Below are 20767 nucleotides of genomic sequence, written 5' to 3' on the forward strand. Positions count from 1 at the left end.
AAAGAACAAAACTCTAAAAAAAAAAAAAAAAAAAAAGGAAAGAAAGAGAGAGTGAGAGAGAGAGAGAGAAGAAAGAAAGAAAGAAAGAAAGAAAGAAAGAAAGAAAGAAAGAAAGAAAGAAAGAAAGGAAAGAGAAAGAAAGAAAGGAAAGAAAAAGAAAGAAAGAAAAAGAAAGAAAGGAAAGAAAAAGAAAGAAAGAAGAAAGAAAGAAAGAAAGAAAGAAAGAAAGAAAGAAAGAAAGAAAGAAAGAAAGAAAGAAAGAAAGAAAGAAAGAAAGAAATGCAGCTTGTGGCAAGGTGCGGTGGCTCACGCCTGTAATCCCAGCACTTTGGGAGGCTGAAGTTGGAGGATCACCTGAGGTCAGGAGTTTGAGACCGGCCTGACCAACATGGAGAAACCCCGTCTCTACTAAAAATACAAAATTAGCCAGGTGTGGTGGTGCATGCCTGTAATCCCAGCTTCTTGGGGAGGCTGAGGCAGGAGAATCGCTTGAGCCCAGGAGGCAGAGGTTGCAGTGAGCCGAGATCACACCACTGCACTCCAGCCTGGACCTGGGCGACAGAGTAAGACTCCAACTCAAAAAACAAAAAAAAAAGAAAGAAAAGAAAAAAAGAAATGCAGCTTGTTAGAACTGGTCCAGACTTACCACTGAATCTGAAACTCTGGGAGGTGGTGTCTAGCGATAAACCCTCCAGGGGCTTCTAAAACATGCTCCAGTTAGAGAAACTACTTCCTAGATTCTCATGGTGATCCTTCATGAAGGTTTGGTTTTTAATATATCTTGCCCTTTTTCACTTGAGTTCCTAGGCTCTCTTTTTACTCTCTCCTGCATCTTTTTTTTTTTCTGCACCTTTTTGGTAAATTGATAGCTTATCTTTAGAGGTGCAGTCACACACACCCCCTCCCCCACCGTCCACAGACACGAATGCATACCTGATTGCTCCCCTGCCCCATTTTGTCTCTGTTATCTTACGTAAAATGCAGATTCCCAGCATTTTTCCTCTGCCTCATTTGCCTGTGTCATCTTAGGCAAAAAAAAGAGATGCAGATTCACTGAGCCAGACAAAGGCATGAATGACTGTTTTTCCCTACATCCCTCTTACATGAAAATTATGTACTTCTCAATATCCCACCCTTTCCCCTTTAAATTTGGAGCCCTCAAAATTATCTTTGGAGAAAGGCATACACCTGTCTCCTGGGCATGTGTCCTTAACTTTGGCAAATAAGCCTCCTAAAATGATTGAGACTTGTCTCAATCAATCATTGGCTCTAAGTCTTCTTGGACTCAGGCAGCACAGTAACGACAAGAAATTAGGTCTCAAAACTCTAAGTCAGTGCCTAAGTTTCCAATATCTTTTATGCCTTTATACACTCATTTCTGTCTCACAAATAAAGGCAATTAGCACACTGCTCAAACTGAACCCTTCCTAAAACTTGGAAACTGTAAGACGTTTTCATGATATCATTTCATGTTAGCTGTCAAAAACACCAAAGCAAAATGTATATTTTAAAAAATGTAATCTTAAAGACCAGGCCCAGTGGCTCATGCCTGTAATCCCAGCACTTTGGGAGGCCGAGGTGGGCAGACCACTTGAGGTCAGGAGTTCGAGACCAACATGGTGAAACCCTGTCTGTACTAAAAATACAAAAATTAGCCAGGCGTGGTGGCATATGCCTGTAATCCCAGCTACTCGGGAGGCTGAGGCAGAAGAATCTCTTGAACCCAGGAGGCAGAGGTTGTGGTGAGCTGAGATAGCACCACTGCACTCCAGTCTGGGTGACAGAGTGAGACTCTGTCTCAGAAAAATAAATAAAAAAAATGTAATCTTGAAAATAGTTCCATAATCATTTTCAACCAAGTGAGTGATAATTCTCTCTCTTCCCAAATGCTGAAAAATTATCCACAGTGAGCCGCTACAGTTTAATAAGGTAGCGTTATTCAAATTAATGTGATGTTACCTATTTCTCACAAATAGAATAAGTTTTCTTTTCCTTGCTTGCAGAGATGAATGTTTACACTTTTCTTCCATGTGTAGTAGCACCACAGGCTCCAGTTTATATGCTAGGTAAACAAATCAGCATGTGAAGGCCTCACGCAGAAAAATCATAAATATTTCCTAATCATTATTGCTGTCCCGCCTTATTTATTTGGATCCTAGTACAAGAATCATCATTTTAAAAGCCTTCAAAATTTTGCTAAGGGGGCTCAAATGCTAGCAGAAGCATGACGATTCAGGGAGAGGGGAATAGAACTGAGGCACGATTTTGAGGAAGGAGACCTGAGTCCATCCCAATTCTGCCAAAAGCCCATTGTGGGACTGCAGAAAAGTTACTTAACCTCTCAGGCCGACATTTTCTCCTCTTCTCGTTTTAGATAATGTCTAAAATCAACTGAGTCCCCTTGGTCCAAAGCTTCCATGATACAAACAGAGTTTGATATCTTCTCCTTGCCCCATTCCAAGACTTCAGTCAACTTTGAGAAGACTGTAGTTTTCTATAGCCTTCTATAGTCTGGCGCCAGACTGGGTGGTAATAGTGGGGTTGTGAATTGCTCCAGAAGTGCAGTAGTCTGGGGTTGCCTCCTGCCCTGGAAGGAACTGACCATTCATCACTCTGCAAGCTCCTTCTCAGGCAGCCCACTTGTGATTCTAGATTACTTGCCCTACGACAAGCCTCTGGCTGACATTCCTTCAGAGGGAGGAGCATGGTTTTGCTTCACAGTGTGATGAAGTTAAATTCTACTCCTAAAACAGTGGCTCTTAACCTTGGCTGCACATTCACGTCACCTAGGGGAACTTGACAAAAATACCAGTGTCACAAACGACCCCATTAAAAAGCGGGCAAAAGACCTGAATAGACACTTCTCAAAAGAAGACATATACACAGCTAACAAGCATATGAAAAAAAAGTTCAACACCACTGATCATTAGAGAAATGCAAATCCAAACCACAGTGAGATAGCATCTCACACCAGTCAGAATGGCTATCATTAAAAAGTCAAAAAATAATAGATGCGGGTGAGGTTGTGGAGAAAAGGGAATGCTTATACACTGCTGGCAGGACTGTAAATTAGTTTAGCCATTGTGGAAAGCAATACGGCAATTTCTCAAAGAACTTAAAACAGAATTGCCATTTGACCCAACAATCTTATTATTGGGTATATCCCCAAAAGAATATAAATCCTTCTACCATAAAGACACATGCACGCGTATGTTCATCGCAGCACTATCCACAATAGTAAGGACATGGAATCAACCTAAACGTCCATCAGTGGTAGACTAAAGAAAATGTGGTACTATACACCATGCAATACTATGCAACCATAAAAAAGAAAGAGATCATGTCCTCTGCAGCAACAAGGATGGAGTTGGAGGCCATTATCCTAAGCAAATTAATGCAAAATCAAATACTATATACTCTCGCTTATAAGTGGGAGCTAAAAAATGAGAACACATGGATACTAGGAGGGGGACAACAGACACTGGGGTGTACTTGAGGGTAAAGAGTGGGAATATGGAGAGGATCAGAAAAAATACCTATCGAGTACTATGCTCATTACTCGGGTGATGAAATTATCTGTATGCCAAACCTCTATGCCACGCAATTTACCTGCATAACAAACCTGCACATGTACCCCTGATCCTAAAATAAAAGCTAAAAAAAAAAAAAAATCAGTTGTGTAGCTCCAGCTTCCAGAGATTCTGATATTGGTCTAGGGTATGGCCTAGACATTGGGATTTTTAAAATCTCCCAAGATGCTTCCAAATGCAGCCAGATTCCAAAACCACTGCCAAGGGAATGTAGTACACTAATTCGAAAGCCTGGCTACAGATCCCTCTTGAAGATGAATATTAAAACAAAGGTGGAAAGAAGAAAGGATTCACCTGGGAAGAGGATCAGAGGAGAAATGAATGGCTGAAGATGGAAGGACTAGGCAGATACTGAAGGCAGTCTCCACCGTCCTCATAAACAAGTGCCGAGCAAATGCATCCCTACTGGTGAGGTGGCAATTCTGTACAGGCGGCTGACTCCCCAGCTTGGCTTCTGGCTTCCCCAGAGCCCAGGGGACATAGAAGCTAACCCTGTGTAGAGATGTGTCTGTTTTCCATCTGGCTCTCTGCTATCCTTCCCTAGAGACTGCCTGTTATGGGGACAGCCAAGGGGGCACACTTTTCTCAGTGTGCCACAATGGGTTTGGCACACGTCCTCAAGGATGCGTCTGGGCTGAGCAAGGCAGTAGCTGAGCCCCCCTGCGGACCTCCTGATTTGGTAGCCAGTAGACCCTGGTCACAAACAAATGATTCCATTTCCTGAGCCTGCGCTTTAATTGCCTTTCCTTGCAAAACAGGCTCATAGGCAGTTTAAGCGAATGGATCTGGCAAAGGTATTTCTTTGGTTGAGGGATTACACTAAAAGCAATTGCCCAAGAATGAAAGTGATAGTATTAGAAACTGACAGGCTCATAAACTTCAGGACCCTCTGACACCTTATTTTGTATAGCACCTCAGAATTTACCAAACACTCCTACATCCTCTAGCTCATTTCATTTTGGTTCAGAGCATCCCATGAAATAAGTAAAGTATTAACCATCTTCTTTTGTATGTAAGGACAGGAAAGCTCAGAGTGGTTTAGTAACTAGCCCAAGGTGTTACAGCCATTATGCTGGTTCTGGACCTACTTGCTCTCAATTTACTTTTGTGTCGTTTTCCAGTTCCACTTTGTAGGACAGGAGGGTTGACCCCTGCAGGCCAATTTTCTGAGTAAGCTCCTGTGTCGGCTGCCTGGGTGCAGCCAATGGAAGGAATGGTTCGGAGGGGAAAGCTAGACCACCCCTCCCTGCCTTTAATGGCTTCTCCCACAGGGGCCATGGCTTTTCCCTTGAAGGACAGACCCGTCCTGGTGACAGCTTTCACTGGTTGACTCCTGTTCCTCAGTGCCTGTGTCATGGGCTCCTCCCCTTCTCCCTCTGTTTTTGTGGCTTCCTGCTGTTGCTAATCTCTGAGTTGCCAAGTGGCCTGTTTGGCTTCTCAGCAATTCCTTTACCTGAATAACCAGCTTCCTGCATTAAAGTGCTCTGGGTTAAACACTCAAGAGGGTTCTGTTTACTGGCTAGACTCTGTATCAGGCAGGATCCTGGCAGGAAACAGATGGCGCGCTCAACAGGGTAACCAAAGGGAGTTGAATGAAGAGACTGTTTACATTGATGTGGGCAGGCTGATAGAGTATGGTGGGGAATTGCTGTGGCCTTTCCTTCCCTGGGCCAGCAAGGGCAAGGGGAGGCAGTAAGGATTATCAGAGAAGATGAGACCTGCAGTCTTGGAAGAGGGGCTTCCTGGCAGAGCTGTGGCTATAGACACTGGAACAAAGGAACTGTCAAAATCACATCTTACCAGGGAGGGAGAGATAGAAGGTGGAGAATAAATACACCTTTCTCTCCTCCCACCCTCCTGTCTCCAGTTGGTGCCTCCCATTGACCAAACTTAATAAAAAGCCCTAGGCCAAGGGTGATGCAGTCCTTAAAGGTTAGTCTCCAGGGACCCAGTCAGGGCAAAAAACGAGAGGGAAGATCTGTGTGTGTACATGTACATGTGTGCATGCATGTGCGCATGTCTTTGTTGAGGGAAGCAAGGAACAAATGGAGGAAAAAACAGCTCAGCTTGACTCCGACAAATATAGCCAATAAAAGGCTGGGTTAGGACAAGCATGCTGTTATTCTAATGTCAGGTCCCAAATTTATTCTACTTCACCAGGTCGATTTGACACAAGATAAATATGACGCATAAATCCTTACCTTTGTTTCTGTTGATTTTTATTGCACAGAATGTGTTCAGTATTTAGGCAATTTAAGCTTTTCGTTATGTATTTTAATTGGCAAAGTAAAATTGTATGTTTTTGTATGGGACAATGTGATGTTTCGATATATGCGTACAATGGGGAATGATTAAATCAAGCTAATTGACATATCCGCCACCTCACATATTATTTTTTGTGATGAGAACATTTGAAATTTACTCTTTCAGCAAGTTTGAAATATATAATACACTATTATTATTATCATTATTGGTTTTTTTTAGACGGAGTATTGCTCTGTTGCCAGGCTGGAGAGGTGCAACGACGCGATCTCAGCTCACTGCAACCCCTGCCTCCCGGGTTCAAGTGGTTCTCCTGCCTCAGCCTCTTGAGTAGCTGGGATTACAGGTGCATGCCACTATGCCCGGCTAATTTTTGTATTTTTAGTAGAGACAGGGTTTCGCCATGTTGGTGAGGCTAGCCTCGAACTCCTGACCTCATGATCTGCCCTCCTTGCCTCCCAAAGTGCTGGGATTACAGGGGTGAGCCACCACACCTGGGCATAATACACATTATTAGCCATAGTTACCATGCTGTACAAGAAATCTAAAAACCTAATTTCTTCTGTCTGAAACTTTGTACCCTTTAATCAACATCTCCCCAATACCCCTCACCCCCAGATCCTGGGAACCACCATTCCACTCTCTCTTCTAAGTTCAACTTTTTTTAGATCCTACATGTGAGTGAGATCATGAAGTATCGGTCTTTCTGTGCCTGGCTCATTTCACTTAACATAGTAATCTCCAAGTTCACCCATGTTGCCACAAATGACAGAATTTTCTTCTTTTTTAAGGTTGAATAGTATTCCATTTTGTGTATACACCACATTTTCTTTATCCGTCTATCTACTAATGGGCACTTAGGTTAATTTCACATCTTGGCTTTTGTAAATGATGCTGTAATGAACATAGCCAGTTCAAACGTTTATCTGTTACTCTGGGGTGCTAAAGACTTCTCTGGGCACCGTGCCTTTAGAAGGAAGATTTATCTGGCCGGGTGCGGTGACTCATGCCTGTAATCCCATCACTTCGGGAGGCCGAGGCGGGCAGATCACAAGGTCAGGAGACTGAGACCATCCTGGCCAACATGGTGAAACCCTGTCTCTACTAAAAATACAAAAATTAGCTGTGCATGGTGGCACATGCCTGTAATCCCAGCTACTCTGGAGGCTGAGGCAGGAGAATCGCTTGAACCAGGAGTCGGAGGTTGCAGTAAGCTGAGATAATGCCGCGGCACTCCAGCCTGGCAACAGAGTGAGACTCTGTCTCAAAACGAAAAAAAAAAAAAAAAAAAAGAAGGAAGATTTATTAAGGCGACACTGATAGATCTCCTAAGAATAATCTTGTTCTGAATGAAGAGATTTTAGATAATTCTGACTTTTCTCATTGTGTGTGTGTGTGTATGTGTGTGTGTGGGAGAGAGGCTTTCGTTGTTTCTAATGAGCAAGTAATTTCACAATGTAAAAAATTGTACTGTTTTAATTTCAGGCTTTAGAAAAGGATGATTTTTTCAGGACAACTATGCCTTCAACCCTCCAAACTCATTTTCTTGATTACTGACAATATTCCTGAGTTTCTACAAATAGGGAACTTCCTTGTTTTACAGACAAGGAAGCCTGAGCCCAAAGGAAAGTGGCTTGTCCCTAGTGTCCCTGCCGGTTGGGGACAGAGCTGGGACTAGACCCAGATCTCCTGCCTCCCTCCTGCACCAGTGCCCTTTCTGACCAGCCGCGCCTTTGCAACACTGTCCAGCTCACAGAGAAGACCGATTTTGCCTCTGCAAAAACAATATTCATTGCCTTTCCCCCTGAAAGCTTCTGTTAGACTAATAGCCCCTTAGATAGAAGAAGCAAAGGGAGGGCAAGGGAGGAGTTGGAGGGTGAGCTGAAACTGGCTGGAAGAAGAGGCAGAGGCAGGGCTGACAACATGGGAATGAGGGGGTAGCTTGAAGAGAGCCGGCCGGAGGAGGATGAGGGCTCAGCGACCCACACACATAAAAATAAGTACAGAAGAGAGTGACCTTCCATTGCTGTTCCCATGGCAAATGCATCTGACTGTTTTTTTTTTTTATAACTAAAAGTAACATCTGAGGAGTCATGATGGGCTGGGGTTTTGCCAGGCTCAAAGTGCTTTATTGGTTTCTGTACGCTGCAAGGTCGCTCTCCCCTCACTGAGCAGCAGGAGCCCTTTATAGACACATGCTTTGTCTCGGGAGGAATGCACGGTTAAAATGGACCGCTTAATGTTCTAGACTAGAGCGAATCTGGTAATGTCTGAAAAAATGCCAGAGAATGTGCCTTAGAATTTCACTCGGGCCCATTTGAATCCTTAGCATTTATGTGGTCTGAGGAGTCAGTCCACCTTTGAGTGTCTTACCTGTGTGGCTGGGCTGGGTTGTCTTCTTAAGTGGCAGAAAGCCGAGAGTAACCTTGGAGCAACTGAAGAAAATGAAACATGGAGGAAGTGCACAACATCATGAAAAGAAAATCAGGCTGGGCATGGTGGCTCATGCCTGTAAGCCCTGCACTTTGACAGGCCGAGGTGGGAAGATGGCTTGAGGCCAGGAGGTCTTGAACTCCTGGCAACATAGTGAGATCCTGTCTCTACTATTTCTACTACTACTAATAAGGAATCAGTGAGCCCCACTCCTTGTTAAAGCTCTGCTCACAGCCCACAGCAGTGATCACTCCGTATCTAGAACCGTGACACACCACAAAATAGTCTAGTGGCTATGAACTGAAGCAGGGGAAATTTCCCAAGTAGACAAATACGTTTCATACACTTTTCTTTCCCTTTCCACTTGTCTTTCCCCGTCACACTCTGTGAATGTCTCCACCATCTCCTGCTGCCTGGACCCGTTGAAGCCTCCCCATGGGCAACCTGCCCCTGGAACCCTCTCCCCAAGTTTCAAATGACCCTCTTCTCAACCTTAAAGTAGACTTGACTTGCTCTCCCTTGGAAGTGCACTTTAGAATTCTGTCTCGGGGCCGGGCACGGTGGCTCACGCCTGTAATCTCAGCATTTTGGGAGGCTGAGGCAGGTGGATCACCTGAGGTCAGGAGCTCGAGACCAGCCTGGCCTACAGGGTAAAACCCTGTTTCTACTAAAAATACAAAAATTAGCCAGGTGTGGTGGTTGTGTGCCTATAATTGCAGCTGCTCAGGAGACTAAGGCATGAGAATAGCTCAAACCCAGGAGGCGAAGGCTGCAGTGAGCCAAGATGGTGCCACTGCACTCCAGCCTGGGTGACAGAACAAGACTGTCTCAAAAAAAAAAAAAAAAGATTCTGCTTTGGGCCTCAAGAACACATGATGATATTATCTCTACATTCTGCTCTGCTGTTCCTCATTTTCTTCTGTTTTTATACTATGTTCTCGGAACCTGTTCTAATAATTATACCCGAAAAACTCAAGCCGTGAAGATTCTGGACCACCCTGACATAAGATGCTCTCAAATGAGATCAGAACAGTAATCACAGCTAAGCCTCTGGAATCTGGAGGCCTATCAGGAGCTAATGCTTCTAAGCATAAAAGAGATAATGATTTTGATGTGGACGCTTTACCCTGACCCTGGAAAGTTCTGTATGGAATGATCCCCAGAATTATTGCTGGCATTGATTGAAACAACAGATCAGATATCTTACAATGTTCATCTTCATGAAATTGTTCAACTTCAGTGAGGAGACTAGAAAAGTTGAAGAACGCAATGGTTGGTTGGTTCCGAAGTGAAAACCAGTCTCAATCATTCCTCAACAAACTAAAAATAGAGCTACCATATGATCCAGCAATTCCACTGCTGGGTATATACCCAAAAGAAAGGAAATCAGTATATCAAAGAGATAATCAATGATACTTGATTACCCAGTACATGCAGAAGAGCATTGACCATCTCCCTCCCTTTTTCTTCAATCATTACTGCATTGCAGGGATCATGAGATGATTTACTAAGAGCTGTTCTCCTTTGGTTTTTTTTTTTTTTTTTTCCAGACGGAGTCTCGCTCTGTCGCCCAGGCTGGAGTGCAGTGGCCAGATCTCAGCTCACTGCAAGCTCCGCCTCCCGGGTTCACGCCATTCTCCTGCTTCAGCCTCCCGAGTAGCTGGGACTACAGGCGCCCGCCACCTCGCCCGGCTAGTTTTTTTTTGTATTTTTTTAGTAGAGACGGGGTTTCACCGTGTCAGCCAGGATGGTCTCGATCTCCTGACCTCGTGATCCGCCCGTCTCGGCCTCCCAAAGTGCTGGGATTACAGGCTTGAGCCACCGCGCCCGGCTCACCTTTGGTTTTATGTTCTCAGGGAAAATGGATTGGAAAGCATTTGAAGAAATATGGCTTATAGGTAAACAATTGTTTGTAATATATTCTTCAGGAGGAGAAAACTTACCATCTTTAATGTCAACTTGGAAGCAAATATTTAGCATTCCAAAATGTTCCTATAGTGGTGGCTTTTAAAAAGTGGAAATAATGTGAATATGTCCTACTAGAGCTGAAATTTAGAAAAAAGAAAAATCATACAAGTAAAAAATCTAAGACAGTGATTGTCTGAACTACAACTTGCATTTGATCTGATTGAAATGATCTGTCTTGTTGTACCAGTGAGATAATACAATGTTCCTTTCCTCACTATTCATTTGGTGCTGTAATTAAGGTAGGACTGAATAGTGTTGGGTGGAAGCTTACTATTGTCAATGCTTTCATGATGAGTCTGTGGGAAATATGAACCACAGTATAGCCTGGAAAAAGGCAAACGTGACTTTAACAGATTGGAAACATTAGTGATGGATGAAAGGACAATTGGTTTCCAATTATGCCTGGTTGTACTCATTTCTGTTTTCACTGATTGTGACAAATATATACTATAGGATTTGGTGGGAAGCACTTCATTTTTTTTTTTTAGCTCAATAAATAAATATACAGTATTTAATGGGGAATGTTTCTTTCTTACAAAGTCCCCAAATTAAAATTCACTCAGTTCATTAACAACTTGGAATTTTATCTTGTTCTGGTTATGACAACGTCACAGGCAAGATTAGCTATTTTATCATGGCATTTGGATGGTAAATGTAAGCTTTTTAAAAGTTAGAACTGCACAAAGAAAGCCCTAGTGATTATGAACTGTAATATAGTGAACTTCTGGGGTTTTTTTTTAAATCACAAATTGTCTTGGTGCATTAGCAATATGTCAGCTGCAATTACAGTGGAAATGGCACCCTGACTTAAAATGAAGTGCTATTTCCTTTCCTTAAAAGATTTACTTGAGTATGAAGAGAGCACACTGTTAAGTACTCTGAGTTTGCATTCAGGTCTGTGAGTTGCCTACTTAATGGATGCCCACACAGCATGTTTTAGCTGTACTTTTCTCTGTCAGTTATGTACAAGTCATTATGTGCTTCCTATATATAGTATTTGATAGTTATTGATTTGCATATAATCTAATATGTTGAATTAATTTTTAAAGTATAAAGTGCATTAATGTAATACTGACAATTAAAAAATAATATCTTGAATTTATATGGCATAAGATTCTTATATGTCTATTTACCTACTGGTTATATTCAGCCAAAACCTGGTCCTCCTCTGCCTGTCTTCTCTAACTCAGTTAATGCCATCACCAACCACCCAGTTTCCCAAGACAGAAGCTGGGCACAAAGATTCTTTTTCTCCCCTTATTGCCTCATCCAGTTCATTATCAAGTCTGATCAATTCTATACCTCTTCAAGATCACTCAGCTGTGTCCTCTTCCCTCCTTTTCTGTTGCCACTTTCTGATTTCAACCCAGCACCATCTCATGTCTAGACTCTTGCAAAAGCCTCTTGACTGGTCTCTCTGCCTCCGGGGTTATTCCCACATTGTTCTCCTGTAAATCCAAATTTCTCATCATAGTCCGCCAATTCATAACCTACCTCTTTCTCCTCTCTTGCCTGACATTCTGGGCTAATTCTCCCCACTTCTCATTCCCCCTTACTCCTACTCCTCTTTTTCATGGTTTTGGTGAAATGAGCCCTCCTCCTGGAAACCATCCTTCTCTCTTTCCCTTCACCCCAGGACTTCCTTCGCCCACAGGTAGCATTTGTTACACTGTGCTGTAATTGCCAATTTACTTGCCTGACTTACAAACTAGATTATGAGCACCTTGAAGGGAAAGAGTGGGTTGTTTTGTAGTTTGTATTTCTGGGGCCTAGCACATCTCTTAACATTTTGAGTGTGTAATAAATATTTGCTTAATAAGCAAATGAATACCCAGTATACTTCATCCATAATGTTCCCTGTTTGTTACCTTTAGGTTAGTGTGACACAAAAATAAATAAATAGGCTGGGCATGGTGGCTCACGCCTGTAATCTCAGCACTTTGGGAGGCTGAGGGGGGCGGATCACTTGAGCTCAGAAGTTCCAGACCCATCTGGGCAACATGATGAAATCCCGTCTCTACTAAAAGCACAAAAATTAGATGGGTGCGGTGGCACATCCCTGTGGTCTTAGCTACTGGGGAGGCTGTGGTGGGAGGATTGCCTGAGCCTGGGGGGAGGAGGTTGCAGTGAGCCAAGATCATGCCACTGTACTCCAGAGGAAGACCTCGTCTCAAATAAATAAATATTAAATAAATAAATAAATAAATAAAGTCTCTGCCCCTGGTTCTGGCACAGAGCTTCTAAAATCCTTGTAATTTCCTGAGCCATGGGGTGCTAGGTGCATCCTTTGTTCCAATATTTGGTCTTTGATCCTGGTTCCTGACACAAAGGTCCTAAATCCCTTGGAATTTCCTGGGTGATAGGAGTATCTTTTGATCTCATGAGGTGACTCTTGGTGAGTTCCTGGTTGGGAGTTGGTTACCAGAAAAAACCAAGCCATGATTAGATGCTTGGAACCTTCAGCCTTACCCCCATCCTCTGGGGAGTGCAGAGGGCCTGGAGATTGAGTTAATAATCAATCATGTCTACATGATGAAGCCACCATTAAAATGCCTAAGGTATATGGCTCAGAGAGCTCCTGGATTGGTGAACATATCCACATGCTGGGAAAGTGGCATACCCCAACTCCCACTGGGACAGAAGCTCCTGTACTCAGTTTCTTCCAGATCTCACCCTATGTACCCCTTCGACTGGCTGTTTCTCTGTATCCTTTATTATATCCTTTATAATAAACTGGTAAATGTAAGTGGTTCCTTGAGTTCGGTGAGCTGTCATAGCAAATTATTATTGTTATTATTTGAGATGGAGTCTTACTCTGTCATAGCAAATTATTATTATTATTATTATTTGATTTGGAGTCTCACTCTGTCACCCAATCTGGAGTGCAGTGGCATGATCTCTGCTCACTGCAACCTCCCAGGTTCAAGCGATTCTCCTGCCTCATCCTCTTGAGTAACTGGGACTACAGGTGCATTCCACCACTCCTGGCTAATTTTTTCTTATTTTTTAGTAGAGACGGGGTCTCACCATGTTGGCCAGGCTGGTCTTGAACTCCTTACTTCAAGTGATCCGCCCACCTCGGCCTCCCAAAGTGCTGGGATTACAGGCATGAGCCACCGTGCCCAGCCTATAGCAAATTATTGAACCTGTGGGAACCTTCAATATGTAGTCAAGTTGGGTAGAAGTATGGGCCATCTGGGGACCCATTTCTCATGATTGGCATCTGAAGTGGGGGCAGTTTTGTGGGACTGAGCCTTCAACTATGGTGTCTGCACTAACTCCAGGTGGTTAATGTCAGAATTTAATTGTAGGATACCCAGTTGGTATGCAGAGAGTTGAAGAACTGGTTGGTGTTGAAAAACCTTTCACACATCAGTATCAGAGTGAAGTGTGAGAGTAAAGAATCAGGGTTTCCCTTTTTAGTAAGTGCAAACTTGTTCTAAAGTGAAGGCAAAGTTGACAGGACAAATGGTGTTGGGTGCATGTTGGGAGACAATTCTCCACAGGTCTTTGGTGTTTCCGCACATCTTACAAGCAGAGGCACTGACTGCTTTTGTTCCAGACTAACTTTTCCAGAATATTTATATAGCAAACAGCCTTAGAAGATAGAAACAATGTCTCCCTTCAGAGCAAAGGGCAGGTTTTTTGATTGTCCCATTATAGCAAAGATAATATCTCTCTCTAGAGCAGGGGTGTCCAATCTTTCGACTTTCCTGGGCCACATTGGAAAAAGCAGAAATGTCTTGGGCCACACGGAAAACACACTAACACTAACCACAGCTGATGAGCAAAAGAAAAAAAAAATCACAAAAAGCCCTCAAGTTTTAAGAAAGTTTATGAACTTGTGTTGGGCCACATTCAAAGCTGTCTCAGGCTGCATGCAGCCCATGGGCCGTGTGCTGGAAAAGCTTGCTCTAGAGCAAAGGTCAAGTATGCTTACTGACCATTATAAAAGATATGAGCTCCCTAAGCTTGGGGTCCCACTCCTATAATGCAACCCACACATGTGCAGGTGTTATCTGATCCTCTTTGTGTTGCCCTGTAAGAATTAGGCTTAGGGAAGCAGCACAAATACTGATGCTCTGGCTACTGCTATTGCTGTGAGGAATGAACTGTCCTTATCCTGTGTCTCTAACCCCAGAGTCTCATGTCTTCACTAGCATCTATAAAACTGTGCTAAGCTAACTTGTTTGTTTCCGAGTAAAATCTTATGGACTGGATAAAGAAAATGTGGTACATATACACCATGGAATACTATGCAGTCATAAAAAAGAACGAAATCATGTCCTTTGCAGGGACATGGATGGAGCCAGAGGCCAGTATCCTTAGCAAATTAATGCAGGAACAGAAAACTAAATTCCAAATACTTCCACTTATAAGTGGGAGCTAAATGATGAGAACACATGGATACATAGAGGGGAATGACACACACGGGGGCTTATAGGAGGGTGGAGGTTGGGAGGAGGAAGGAGATTAGGAAAAATTACCAGTAGAGACTAGGCTTAATAGCTGGGTGATGAAATAACTGTACAACAACTCCCATGACACAAGTTTACCTGTGTAACAAACCTGGATATCCTGCACATAAACCCATGAACTTAAAATAAAAGTTAAGAAAAAATCTTAGACCTTTCACAGTTCTTGAAGGTACTAACTTGGGAGAACATAATCCATAGACACATTTGTAGCCAGGATATCAAGTTTCCTAGAAAAGGTAGAATTGTCAGTATGTGTCATGACAGTGGTCATGATCATATATTGGGAATATGAGTTTGATCATATGAAAAAAATAAGTTGCCTGATTAACCTTACAGACCACCTACCTCAGAGGCTAAGCAGGCAACATAATTGAGTGATATGGGCTGAGATGAAATCATCTACACAGTCCAGCCAATTGTTGCCCCAATTAAATGAGGACCACTTTTTAGCAGATCTTCCACGTGAATGAAGCCTGAAATACAGATTTTTATGTGAAAGTCCCAATTAATAAAGGTTGAAGACTAATTTACTTTTTAAATAACATGCTTTACATTAAGCTAAACAAAAACCCACTGCTATGTACCACCTCTGCATCAGACAAATGGAAAATTGCCCAGGTCTCTTAAGCCCCTGCCCACAGGAAATAAGCAAGTGGAAATTAAGGCCCATATACAGCCACCAATCAAGCCAAGGTAGACCAGGACCTGCATCCTAACTCCTTGTCTCCATGATAAGACCATAAGAATACTCATCCTCCTCTTTCCTCTTCCACATACGGTCTCTTGTTGCTCGCTTCCTTCGTACTCATCTTTCTCTAATTATAGCCTTTATTTGTGTTTATATACCCAATTTCACCCATGTTAATTCATGATGTTTTCAAAAAAATCATTAAGACAGAATCATAAATAATAATATCTAACATTTGCTGAGCACTTAATTGTGTATGAAGCACTATAGCAAGCAATTTGCATACATTATTGTCTTAGTTTGGGGTGTATAACAAAGTGCCATAGACTGGGTAGCTTATAAACAACAGAAATTTACTCTCACAGTGCTGGAGGTTAGAAATAGATCAGGCATGGGTTCTGGGGAGGGTCCTCTTCCTGGTTGCAGACTACCGATTTCCCCTTGTAGCTTCACATGGCAGAAAGAGAATTAGAGAGCTCTTTAGGGACTCTTTTATAAGGGCACTAATCCGTTTCATGAAGGCTTCATCCTCAGGACCTAATCCCCTCCCAAAGGCTCATCTCCTCATACCATTGCAATGGAGGTTACGATTTCAACATCTGAATTTTGGGGGGACATAAACATTTAGTCCATGACACTTAACTCATTTAAGTCTCATAACAATCCTTTTGGAATAGTGTCCCTATTTTACAGTTGAGAAAAAAATAGTTTGGGAAGGTGGTTGCTGAGGGCTGGAGATGGGAGGGAATGAGAAATTCTTGTTTAATGCATATCAAGTTTCAGTTTGGGTAAATGAAAAGAGTTCTGGGAATTCATTGCACAACCATGTGAACACACTAAACACGATTGAACTGTACACTTAAACACGGTTAAAAGGGTACTATGGTAGTTGCATAGTTCAACAGATTGAATCAAGAGATTTAATATTTGTCTGATATATCTGGGACAATTTTTTTAATGATTAAGAAGGTAAATGTTATGTTATCTGTATTTTACCACAATTTTTTTGTTTGTTTTTTGAGACAGAGTTTCACTCTTGTTGCCCAGGCTGGCGTGCAATGGTGCAATCTCAGCTCGCTGCAACCTCTGCTTCCCGGGTTCAAGCGATTCTCCTGCTTCAGCCTCCTGAGTAGCCGGGATCACAGGCATGTGCCACCATGCTTGGCTAATTCTGTATTTTTATTAGAGATGGGGTTTCTCCATGTTGGTCAGGCTGGTCCCGAACTCCCGACCTCAGGTGATCTGCCTGCCTCAGCCTCCCAAAGTGCTGGGATTACAGGCGTGAGCCACTGCGCCCAGCCTTACCACAATTTTTAAAATAAATAAATACTCCCTACAAGTTAAAAAGGCTGGAAGCATCTACAGCAAAATGGGAGCAATGATTATATTTAGAGAACACAAATGGAACAGTTGTTGTATTTAGAGGTACTATTGGGGTGCATCTTATCTGGTTTACCTTTCTCTATTTACAAATTTACAATAATAAACATAAAAATAATTGAGGGGGGTGAAAGGGTTGATACTGTGTGAAATGCCCCACAGGGTACACCAACATGTCCATTTCTGGAACCGTCTTCTCATTTGTTTCCCAACTCCTGCTGTGCCCTCCACATCACTGTTCACAACCAGCCATCTGGGTAGGTTGATTGGCTTTCTAATGACTGTTGGTCTACAATAGCCCAGAAGAAATAAAGTTGTTGTTGTTACTTTTAGCAATCTAGAAACCCATTTAACAATCCAACTTACATAATCTCTTCATGTCCAGTAGCTAAGGGTCACGGCTCTGGGCTTTTTTGTCCCCACTTTGCTCAGGGCCCTACAACTCTGTCCCCACAAACAATCAAATAATATACTTTGGCCAGGTCCACAAATATATATTGAGCAATGCCTATCCACAAAACAGGAACCAAGAGTGTTTCCTGAGGCAAACTCACATGTCTTTTGGGAGGTCGCAGGGGGAGTCCTTTGGCCCCCCTTCCTTGGGTTCCAGATCAAGATGAAAGAGACAAGCCCAAGCTATGGCTGTGAGATCACAGATTGCCCTGTGGATGATGCTGAAAATGTTGGATACGAGAGGAAGAGAAATCCTAATAACTTTGTAGACCAGACTCATCTCATATTAATGAGAGGTTCCTACGTTTGGCAGGCATTGGCCAATTTAGGTTAGAGCTCGGGATTTCAGCTTCCAATGTGTATGTATACATAAGGATCATTAGGTAATAAGTGCACATAAGAAAGTATTATTGCAAGGTGGAGGAAACTATTGCAATAGGGAGGATGCTCCTGATAATAAGATCTGCAAGAATCCCCCATAAAATGTATTTTAATACATGCAGTTTATCAGCATCACATACTGTCCAGAATTATCTAAAATTATGTTATTGTCAATCTTTGTAACATACCTATGAATATGTTTAATCACACAGTTGAAAGGTTTGAGGTATATGAAGATAATGAGATGTGTCCAAAACTCTCTCTTATTCAGCAATAGATCAGAGGATGGAATTTAAGCTTTCTTACTAATATTTAGAACACACCGGTCGGGCATGGTGGCTCATGACTATAAGGATTGCTCGAGCCCAGGAGTTTGAGATCAGCCTGGGACACATGGCGAGACTCCATCTATACAAAAAATACAAAAATTAGCCAGGTGTGGTGGCGTGCCTGTGGTCCCAGCTACTTGGGAGGCTGAGGCAAGAGAATCACTTGAGCCCAGGAGGTTGAGGCTGCAGTGAGCTGTGTTTGCACCACAGCACTCCAGCCTGGGTGACCCAGGAAGACCCTGTTTCAAAACAAACAAACAAACAAACAACAACAACAACAAAAACCCCACACACACACTGAATAGAACAGAGGGGAGATAGCCAGATTTGGTAGCATTAAAAATTGAGACAATGTAACAGTGCTAAAATCTCTTGCTCTAGATACCTGATATTATGCTATTATATTTGAGTAACTTTATTTTTCCAGGAGAGTCTCAAATTTAAATATTCTGTCCTGCTCTCAGAATATGAATATTTGACTTTATACAATTTTTAGTTTGTTAATACTGTCATAATACCACTGGACTTGTCAAAACGTCTGTATGTATTTCATCGTAACAAACGACAGGCAGCTCTTGTATTGCAAACTGTGCACAGCAATCTTAATAACCAGTAGGAATAATTATAATTGTTCTGTGACCTTGACAAATTATTGTTAAAAACATCAAAATTTATCTTCCTGTCACTTAGAAGTGTATAGGAAAACAGAAATAGTATAATTAATGTTTATTTAGTGCATTGCAATTTAAAACATTAGACACACTGAGAATTAGAGTGTTTCATTTCTTTGTAAAAAGTTATCAAAAGTAGGCCGGGGCGGTGGCTCGCGCCTGTAATCCCAACACTTTGAGTGGCTGAGGTGGGCAGGTCACTTGAGGCCAGGAGTTCTAGACCAGCCTGGCCAACACGGTGAAACCCCATTTCTACTAAAAATGCAAAAATCAGCCAGGCATGGTGGCACGTGCCTGTAATCCCAACTACTCAGGAGGCTGAGGCAGGAGAATCCCTTGAACCTGGGAGGTAGAGGTTGCAGTGAGCCGAGATTGCGCCACTGCACTCCCGCCTGGGTGGCAGAGCAAGACTCTGTCTAAAAAAAAAAAAAAAAAAAAAAGTAGTTTGAGCAGTGCTTGCCTCCTTCTTTTCATAGTATAACTTACAACATAGTATAACTTACAAATGGAGCAAGCACCTTTTCTATCCCTTCGCAAATTGTCATACTCCTTTCTAAGTCTGAATCAGCTTCCAACATTTTGTTCTTCGCAGTATCTCCGGGAGTTCCTTTAATGTGAAGTTTTTGCTGGCATCACTCTCTTGTAGACATCTTTTCAGCACCACCATTTTCCTCATTTGTGAGTTTCATAAGTTCCCCTTCACTAAGTTCCTCTGGCTGCATAAGAATCTCTTGAGAATGGAGGCAGGGTCAACATTCCCACAGTCAGCTTTTTCTTCTATAACTCCATTTATGTTTGATGCAAATTTAACTTCCAGTACAGTAGTTTCCCCTTATCCATGGTTTCACTTTCCATGGTTTCAATTAACTGCAATCAACTGCAGTCAACTGCAGTCTGAAAATATTAAATGGAAACTTACAGAAATAAACAAGTTTTAAATTGTGAATCAAGTTTTAAATGTGTAGCCATCCTACTCCATCCCACCCGGAGGTGAATCATCCCTTTGTTCAGCAGGTCCACGCTGACTTTGACCCACCATCTGTTAGTCACTAGTAATCGTCTTAGTTATGAGATGGAAAAAAATTAGTAGATGGAGAGTTCCGTACTATCTGCAGTTTCAGGCATCCACTGGGAGTCCTGGAAGGTATCACCCTCAGATAAGTGGGGGCTACTGTACATCTAAACTGTGCAAAGCAAGGACTAATTGTAGCAAAATCATGCGATTCCATTGCCTCTCACAATTTTGAGGAAACAAGTGTTTTCCCAGGGTTAGTGTCAGAGTTTAATTTGTACAAATAACGATCATGGGATGACCCAAGGTGTCCCTAGAATGCTTACACAAGTGCCCTTCCACCCCGCAGGAGAGGGAAGATGGTTTGGGGTTATGACCAAGGCCCTTAGATACCTGGGACTAAACACTCTTAAGGGAGAGAAAAGCGCCACACTTAAAGCCTGCTCCTGAAAAGACTGGTGGAAATAGGCCAGGCATGGTGGCTCATGCCTATAATCCTGGCACTTTGGGAGGCCGAGGTGGGTGGATTCCTTAAGCTCAGGAGTTCAAGACGAGCCTGGGCAGCATGGTGAAACCCTGTCTCTACAAAAATATGCAAAAATTAGCCAGGCCTGGTGGGGGCACGCTTGTAGTCCCAGCTACTCAGGAGGCTGAGATGGGAGGATCACTGAGCCCAGGGAGGTCAAGGTTGCAGTGAGCCATGATCCCCGCACTGTACTCCAGCCTGGGCAACAGAGTGAGATCCTGTCTGGGGAAAAAAGAAATTGTAGTGGAAGTAGGAGGGCTCACTTGGGGCAAGTATCTGATGCAGTGACCTGCAGAAGACCCCTGAAAAAACAGTTAGGCCTCAGCCATTGCCTCAAATTTGAATCGTTGATTGCAAAAGCTTCACAGCATTATATTCACCAATCAAGGGCACTTCCTGAGCAGCTGGTCACTCAGGATGTTGCTGAGAAAGGCACTTTGCTCTGCCCAGCAACAGAGGGGGCTGGGACTATTCCAAGCACAGAGAGAGTAGTAGAGAAACACTGCTGAAAGAATCAGTGGAAAAATCATCCAGGAGGGGCTGTTTTTGCATTTCTTTGGCTACTATTCACTGGCCTATGCAATAATTTATAAACT

General features: G+C 42.7%; 1 non-coding gene across 1 annotated transcript; it reads left to right on the plus strand.

Moving 5' to 3' along the window:
• Nucleotides 1-16296: 16296 nt before the first annotated feature.
• Nucleotides 16297-16361, plus strand: LOC112616748. The gene has a single exon (XR_003117770.1). It is a non-coding gene; the product is annotated as a small nucleolar RNA SNORD77 (small nucleolar RNA).
• Nucleotides 16362-20767: the final 4406 nt, after the last annotated feature.

This window comes from Theropithecus gelada, chromosome X (genome assembly GCF_003255815.1).
Source record: "Theropithecus gelada isolate Dixy chromosome X, Tgel_1.0, whole genome shotgun sequence".
In the NCBI taxonomy this organism is placed as follows: domain Eukaryota; kingdom Metazoa; phylum Chordata; class Mammalia; order Primates; family Cercopithecidae; genus Theropithecus; species Theropithecus gelada.